This window comes from Marmota marmota, unplaced genomic scaffold (assembly GCF_001458135.2).
Source record: "Marmota marmota marmota unplaced genomic scaffold, marMar, whole genome shotgun sequence".
NCBI classification, from domain to species: Eukaryota; Metazoa; Chordata; class Mammalia; order Rodentia; family Sciuridae; genus Marmota; species Marmota marmota.
Window position 1 is genome coordinate 1254037 of NW_026000242.1, and position 8884 is coordinate 1262920.

The 8884-nt window shown below is 43.0% G+C and overlaps 1 long non-coding RNA gene across 3 annotated transcripts in view; it reads left to right on the forward strand.

Moving 5' to 3' along the window:
• The first annotated feature begins 235 nt into the window (after positions 1 to 235).
• Positions 236 to 8884, forward strand: part of LOC125613970 — a 28644-nt gene continuing 19995 nt past the window's right edge. For all 3 annotated transcript variants that reach the window (XR_007344612.1, XR_007344614.1, XR_007344613.1), the window contains exon 1: positions 236 to 8525. This is a non-coding gene — a long non-coding RNA (uncharacterized LOC125613970). The remainder of the gene's footprint in view (positions 8526 to 8884) is intronic.

Genomic DNA, 8884 nt, shown 5'->3' on the forward strand with positions numbered 1-8884 from the left:
TTCCACTGCGATCTCTCGCTTGCTTGCGTCTTTGCCTTAGCGAGACTCGGCAGCCCGGGGCCCCAGGGGGCGGCGCAGCAAACTCTCAGCGGTTTGCGTTCAGCAGACCAGGTTGGGGAACCGGCTTGACGCTGCAGGGAAGTAGAGAGCTGGAGGAAGAGGCAGTGGTAGGAGGGGAGGGAAGGAGAGAGAGAGAGGAAGCGAGACACTGGATAAAAACAAAAAAGGAGGCGGAGGAGCAGGGGGCTGGGGCGGCGGGGGGTGGGGGGCTATCCAGAAAGGGTAGGCTGAAGCAGCGACAGCAGTGTAACTGTACACGGAATCCCTTGGGGAGGGATCTACCTCCCAGTAAAGGCTGCTCCAATCAGCCTAATGAAATAGGAGCACGAACCAAACTTTCTCAGAGCAATGATTGGCTGGGCAGTTCTTATTAGCAAACTCCTTGCATTTTTCTGGGGGAGGGGGCCCGAAGCGGAGGGTGAATCAATCCCCACTCTCTCGGCCACCCAAGGTACCCGGTTGAGGGAAACCTGGGGACTTTTCAACTAAATCTCTGCTCCTAAGAAAGGTGCTTGCTTTGAGTTATTTGGGGTGCAGATGGGGACACGGGAAGACTTTACATAGTTATTGGGAGAAAGCAAGATTCTTGGAGGCTGCTTCCAAAATGATGAGCTGAGAAGAAACGACAGTTCTGTGGCACGAGCTGAGGACACCAAACATGACATACCAAGGAAAGACAGACAATAGGACACACGGGACCAGTAAGGAGAAAAGACTGAACCCTGTATAATCTTCAAATACCATGGCCCCATCCCACGGAAACAATGAAACAGAGAAGGGCAAACAAGACAAGGCAGTGCATCAACAGAGTCCCAGGAGTCAGGTGCACCCCTTTCCATTCCTAGCACTGTTTACATTCTGCTTCAGCCTGCCAGTGTCATGGACTGGGTCACAAAGTCTGGTATGTCCGCAGATCACAGAACCTAGAAGAGATCCGAGTTCTAGTGGTGTCCAAAGATGTGTTGAACCGGCCCTCCCCAGACCTAGGTATCAACCTAAGAGATGGGACTTGGAAGGGATCCACCCTGTGGGGGTTTCCTCTGCTGGACAGAATCCAATCAGCCTAGCTGCTATCATAGAACCCTCCCTTTTCTTCCCAGCAGGACAGTTGCCACTTCAGTACAAATAGACTAGGAGGGACCCCAAAGACTGCACAGAGTCCACAACTGGATCCAGCCTCTTCTCTGCCTTCTCTGTGGGTCCAGTTTCCATTTGAGAGTCAATGCCCAGATTCTGGGCCAGGATAAAGGTTACATTTCATAAGTGTCCCAAAGCTGAGGAGAAATTACATATCCAGAATTTACTGCAACAACAACAAAAACTATGTCCCTGCAGGTCAGCAAAACATCAAGGGTGACACAGACAGCTGGCCATGGGTCCATCACGCCTTGCAGTGACACATGGGGCAGCTCAAAGCATCCTGACATGGCATAACCTCTGAAAGGCTGTGAAACCCAAGGAAGTGCGTCTTACTCAAGGAGAGACTACAGCTGAAAAGCCAAGGCCAGGCCCCCCAAAAAATTACTTCCCCCGGAACATGGGCTTCTGTTTCTGACTCTTCACATCCGGGCACTGGCTCTCTGAGGGATGATTTGGTATCACTCTATTTTAACTCCTGGACATGGCATGGAAAGGAGAAACCCCTTCCCATCAGGTGTCAGGACTGGCAAGGCGTAGGCACCTCTCCTGCTGCCAAGACACTGAGGAAGCTGTACTGTCACTCCAAACTTCAAGATCAGGAGCTAGGCCAAGGCTACACACAGTTCATCACTGCCTTGGGTTTCCTCCAAGGAGGAGCACTTTGCAGAGGATCTGACAACTTCCCAATTTCAGGACGCTGCCTGTTAGATGGATTGTTGAAATAAGAGACCAAGGTTGCTGGTATGTAAGGGAACAAAAAGTCAGGACACCACCATTCATTTGAAAACCAAAAGTAAATAAATAGCCCCCACCACACACACACACACACACACACACACACACACACACAATTCCACGGGTATTTTGGAGAGGAGAGTCAATAAAGGGTGTAGTCCCCTTTATGCTCGTCAGGTGCGCTCTGAATTTAAACATATGCCTCTCAAAAGGAAGAAGAGCCACCAGTTCCCTCTTCCCACACACTTCAGCCAAGTGTCCTACAATAGATTCTGGACCCCAAATCCTGTGAGATTTAATTTAAGCTTTGGGCACAATACTAGTTGAGAATGATCACCTGGCCTGAGGCAAAACCTCCTCCAAACCAAATCTGAGAAGGTCTCACTTGGTTTGGAAGCAGACACCCAGAGTACCTCTTTTCCCTAACACCATCTTTAGTAACTCAGGTACCGCAGCCTGCTCCAGGGCATCCAGCACTGGAAAACATAAAAATAAACCCTAACACTGTCCTTGCTCACTTCCATCTGCAGTCCCTTCTTCCTTTCAAGCCATAACCTTATTAATCCATTAAAACACTAATCAAAACACACCCTAATAAGGTAATAATAGGTCACTGCTTTGAAACATGCAATGCTCTTCAACTATGAGCCATTGGCACTTGAAAACTGGAAGCATATTGAGGACAAACAAATTTCTCCTTCCACTGAGTCTCTATAGAATCCTGTGCTCTTATTTGTATGTAACTTTTATGTTTTTTAGAAGGACTCTCATATGTCACATTGCCTCTTTCCAGGGGCCCTAGCTGTGAGGAAGAACAGGACTTATTCCTCTCATTTTACACTTGATAAAAGTGAGACAGAGAGTTGCAGTAATTTATCCAAGGTCAACAATAAATGACAATGACTCATCGATGACAAGGCCAGAACTTGAACCTGGGCCTTCTGAAGTCAGTTTAGAGGCCACCAAAATCACATCAAATGCATTAGCTCCGGAAAGCAGTATGAGTAACACCAGAATTTTACTAACTCTGGCTTCAGTTGGGTACATTATGAAATTACATGGCGCTGTTTAATTCCAACAGTAGTTTTACATGCAGGAAAGTGGAAGCACGATGCTTAGAAAAACAATTGCCCAGTGCAGCTGGTATCAGGGTGCTAGGACCAAAGAGTTTCCAGGACCCTCTTTTAGAACCTTAGCCACTGCATTCACTCACCAAGCTCCCTCTAACCCCCACCCTCCGTTTTTCCTCTCTCCCGTTTTGGTTCTCAGTGACTCCAAGGTTCTCTGGGAAACTGACCTCACCTTTCCACCTGCCTCCGCCCCCCAGACAGGTGGTGGCCAGACCAACTCAGGCCCCATCCCCCAACACACAGCTAGCCTTCTGACTTAAATGAAAGAAGCTCAGATTACCAAGCAACTGTTGTTTATTCTCAGCTGCACAAGCTCCCTTTTCCGGGATACCCAACACCTGTCTATTACTCCTGGAGACCCACAGAGAACATAGTCCATTATTCAGTAGAAACCTTCAGCAGATAATTTAATTGAAAAATAGCAACTTAAAGGATAGTTTTCTCTGGGGTGTGAGGTGGAAGATGTAGGCCCCACTAACCTATCGTCCTACCTGTCCCAGGATGCCAAGGGCAGGAAACTCCCAAGAATACAAGGGTGTCCCCTTCAACACTGTTACTGCAAGACAAAGAGTTCCCATCTCAAGCCTGGACACAGAGTTTGCCCTGAACAGTATTCAGAATGGCCAACCCTAGTCATTAGTCTTGGTTCCAAGGAAAGTAGCAGGCATTGGACACAAGTGAGACTTGTTGCTCACAGGGAAGGTGGAAATATGGAGGATATTAGAACAAGGGGCAATCTCTAGCTTTGTCTATTGCTAAACAATAGAAATGAGTTGGCATAGAGTTGGCTACCTCAGGAAAGCAGTTCAGGTCAGGTCAAAGTTTATCATTTTATTTAGATTGTGTTTAGCAATCTAAATAAAATGATAAACTTTTACCAAGGGTAAGGCCAGTTAAGGACTAGAACGCCTTACCAAACCCAGTTAGAGTGGCTTTTTCTTTAAAGGTAACTGGAGCCTCCTTAGAAGCAGGGGAAGGAAAGGGATTATCTCTTAAAGGCCCATACTTACCTTACCGTTTTGGGTCTCTAAGGTCCAGACTCTTATTAAAGTGAAAGCAATTTGCTTCTGCCTAAAACAAAGTCTGTCTGAAGGGACCACCACTGGCTTCAGGCATTTTGATCACACATGCTAAACACCTCTCAGAAACCCACAAATGGCTTTAATATCTTGCACAGTGAGCTAGAAATACAGTGATCAAACGCACTAGTGAAGCAAGGGACTGGGGTGGAGAATATGGGGACAGGAGAAGGAATTGGAGAGAATAATTTAAACTCTACCCATGGCCTCTCCTCTCCCTTTCACTAATCCCCAGCAGAAAGCAGCTAGCTACTTAAGAAGGGTCAGAGGAAACTGCACTGGATTCATGTGGTTAGAGAAGAAGGGTAGAGTATAGGAGGCTGACACTGGCTAAACACAATCTAAATAAAATCATGGTTGACCATGCCATCATGTCCTGCTTCTCTTTTCTGAAGAAAAAGGAGAAATAAACTTCAAAACCTTGATGGAGAGTTAGTTCCCCAGAATACAGCCTGGGGGAAGGGGGGCTGTCAGCCTTGGGGAATGCCCAAGGTCAGCAGAGGTTGCTTCCATTAGCCTTCACTGGAGCCAGGGTGAGCAATGACGTCACCTCAAGAGAAGGACTGCCACCCGATAAGCCCTCCTGGTTTCATAGTTCATTAAAAGTCCTAGGAGTCGGAGGTTGTTTTGCACAACAACATTTGGCTACCTTTGTTTTTGATACCAGAATACCAAGGCACAAACAGATATTATCTCTTGTCCTCTAGATCTTGCCAGGACAATTTTTGTGCAAACCAAGGCTGGAAAAGACTTCCCTGCAGTCACCCCATCCACCCTTGGCTGATCATCCCATGCTTTAGGTACTCAATTACATTCCTCAGAAGCATCGTGGAATATATCAGCCTATCAACTAGTTATTAAAAGCACAGGCCCAAAGTCAAGCTAGCAGAGTTTCTGACTTCTTGCTATTACCTACTATCAGACAGGATGTCTCCATCTTTTTATCTGTAAAATCAAGATCCTGAATAACATCTCTCTCCTGAAGTGGTTGTGGGCATTTTAGAACAATGTAGGCCATTTAGATCAGAGCTTAGCACATAGTAAGAGCTCTATAAATGTTAGAATTTGCTGTGTCTATTTACATTTCCTTTATCATGCCCTTGTTAGGAAACAGGACTATTCATGTTCATTTCCAATTCAGGTCAATTCTACAAGTAGTTGTTAAGCTAGACCACTCTATAAGACTCCTAACTGAGGAAGTGATAGAGCACAGCAAGATAAATAAGATGCACTTTGTACATCAGAGTGCACAGTCTAGCAAGGCAGGATTAATGAAGGGCAAAAGAGATATGAGTGGAAAGATTGATAAATTTTAACTAGAGGGAAAGAGGTGGTATGAGGAAGTCCTATAGAGGAACTGGCATTTAAGACATTAAGCATGCATCTCAATAGAAAAGAATTGGGCAGTAAAAGTTTGAGAGAAGGCAAGGAAGAGTGAATACTCAGTTTCTGATAATAAGGAAAGATGTCACATTATATTAAAGGACATACTAGAAGATGAGGTGGAAAAAACAAGGGAGAGATTATGGTGAAAGTTGAAATTTAGGTTTTACCCTTCAGATAAAGGGATGATATTCAAATTGGCTTTTATTTTTATTTTTGTTCTGGGAGGGTGACGTTATTGACCTGTATTTGGGGAGTATCAGCTCTAGTGATAGCATGAAATATGTACAGGAAAATCAAAGGGGAGAAGTACATAGATCAATCAGGAGACTAACATTCAATCCACAAATACTTTGGGAATATTGATCATATGAATGGCAAATAGTTCAGATAAGAGATGGGAGAAATTTAAAATATGGCAGGAAAAAAAATGTGGAATAAGAAGAGATGGGCAAGGAAAATGGGACCCATGTGAAGATTTGTTCAGAGATAGAATGGAAGAAAACCAAGAAAGGGGAATGATTCAGAAGTCAAGAAAAGAAAGGAACCAGAATTTATTGCCTGGTTACAGCAAGACAGGTAGTGTGCTAAGTGCTTCATGTTCTAAATTGTATTTGACTCTTCTAACAGCCCTGAGAAACTGCTATCAAAAGCCCCATTTTAGAATAATGAGAGATTTTACAAGGTGACTTGCCCAAGGTCATATAGCTAGGAAGTGAAAGATGTGCATTAATTTAAACTGGGGTTTCTCTACTTTAAAACTCATACTTTTTCAGTTGTATCATACTTCTATAAGACAAATTATATTGAATGCTATAATATAGTCAAACAGGAGGAAGACTGATATAATTTCATTAGATTTTATAATTAAGTCATTGATAACCTCTGAAAGGAGAAATGAGATTGCGATAGGTTAAAGAGTAAACAGAGAAGGAATAAATGGAAGTCTGCAAGATCAGACTGCACCTTCCAGAAATTCGGCAGTGAATAGAATCAGAGACAGCTATTCATTCTCAGATGGTTTTGAGCATCAGCTGTGTGTTAAATACTTTTCTAGGGCCCAGAGTTAGATTGTGAAACGTAAGTGTTTATGGGGTGGGGGGGGGCAGGTAGGGAAGAAGGACAGAGGGGGACAAGGAAAAAAGAGGAAGGAAGAGCCCAGTCAAGAGAACAGTTGGGGAATGGAATAAAGTGGGGTTTTTTTCCCTTTTAATTTTTGTGTGTGTGTGTGTGTTTTATTGTTGGTAGATGTTACGTTTCAGAGGAACAAAATGTAACTGCACGATTATGCCATTTAAAATGGAGTTCTGCCTATACCTGCTAAGAAAATTGAAGCTTGGTGGTGTACCTGGTAATCTAGCAAATCAATCAAAAAGTATTTAATATTCCCAGATTCTAAGCATACCATAATTCTCAGTACTATAAAGAATTTCTTAAAAGTGTATGTAAAACTATTCAGTTTTTGAAAATGTTTTGGATGCTTATCATAGATGACTGTGGCCTTAGTTGCTTCAAATTTGGGGGAGGGGAGGAAGGTACAGAAAATCAATCCAAGAACTACAACTTGGTAGCAAAATCTACCTTGATTGAAATATGTACCAAGTACAGTGTTAATACAGGGGAGAAAGATCCTGATCCAGAGAACTTTGTAGCAGAGACAGTACCTAGTCACGTTTTGAAGATTGGTAGCAAAGTTTTCCATGTAGATCAAGATAAGCATGTTTCCAGCAGAGAAGCCACGTGTGAAAAGTCAATGAGATACAAAAGAGAACATGGCACGTTCTTGGATTTACTAAAGAACAGTTTGCATGGAGCATAATGAACATTCAAGTGCGAGGTTTGAGGGGGAGACATTATGTTACTATAAATCTTCCCTTGTTCATCCATTTAACATATATTTATTGAGCACATCATTCTAAGTGCTGGAAAACAGGGGTGCACAAAATCAAGTCTGGGCTTTGGAGGAGTTCACATTCTAGTGATCCCAGAATTCCAGAATGGCAGAACAGAGATTTCCAAGGTCTGATTCAACCATCACTTTATCTTCTTTGTTCCTTTTTGGTTTACAGATTAGAAAACAGAGGCACAGGGAAGCTACACCGTTTTACTGAAATCACACATCAAAAAGGTGGCACTTCACAGATGGAAAAGGACTTTGCATACAAAGACCAAGACCGTCCGAGTTGGAAGCTTAATTCATTCAAGAGGAATCTCATGCTCTAGCAAATGATTTCTTTTAAAAGTTAAAGCAGCCAACCAAGTCTTTTCTGATAGGAATGTTGGTTGTTCCACTGCCCCTCAATCAGAAACCTGTTATAGACAAGCAAATCAAGATTCACAGAACTTTTCATGTTTGAGCCAGTGCACTCCAACCGCTTCTAGGTTCAGAAGGGTGATAACTTCTTATCCTGAGATACAACACTGAGATCATAAAAGTGAAACCAGAAACAGTTGCTGGGCTTATTCAGATGGGATACAATAGTATACTACTCCCCACCCCCACCCCCCACCAAGGATATTAGCCTTTTCATACTATGCCAAGCAAAAAAAAAAAAAAAATGGAATTGCTTTGTTATGATACAGGAAGGAGCAAAAGATGGTGTGACTCAATGGAGGATTTTCATTGGTGGCCCCTGTAATCCAGCCCTGGTCAATTATTTCCATTGCACCCTGAGTCATTTATCTTTCTGCAAGCAAAGCATCTGGAGGCAGTAATTGTAAATAATTCATTCCTGTACAATTCTGCAGTTGGATTTAACTCTGATCTCAATGAAAGTGACAATGTTGGATGTTCCCACTTTTTAGAGATAGTTGGTTTGCACCTGCGATGGCTATACTCTGCCCCAGAACTGTCCTGAGGGGTAGAGCTCCTGTTTATATCCCCCTACCTCTCTCCTAGGAGCTAAGACTCAAGATCACTGTGCCCACACCTTGCCTTGATCCAGTGACTTCATGATATTTTACATACTCTGAAATTGAGATTTGAGGATTGGTTGTGGTAAATGATTTTTTTTAATATTTATTTTTTGGCATAGATGGACACAACACAATGCATTTTATTTTTATGTGGTGCTGAGGATCGAACCCCGGTCCCGCCCGTGCTAGGCGAGCGCTCTACCGCTGAGCCACAATCCCAGCCCCATGGTAAGTGATTTCTAAAGTCTTGTAGCTCTCAGAGTCTATAAACTAGAAAGATCTACTGAAGCACTCTTGATATCTAACAATAAATATCTAAAAATATATAAGTCTAGAAAAATGCTTTATATAAAATAAATCACTTATTTGACAAAATATTTATTAAAAATAGATGTTTTGTTGCATGCATGATTTTTTTTTTTTTTTTTTTTTTTTTTTTTT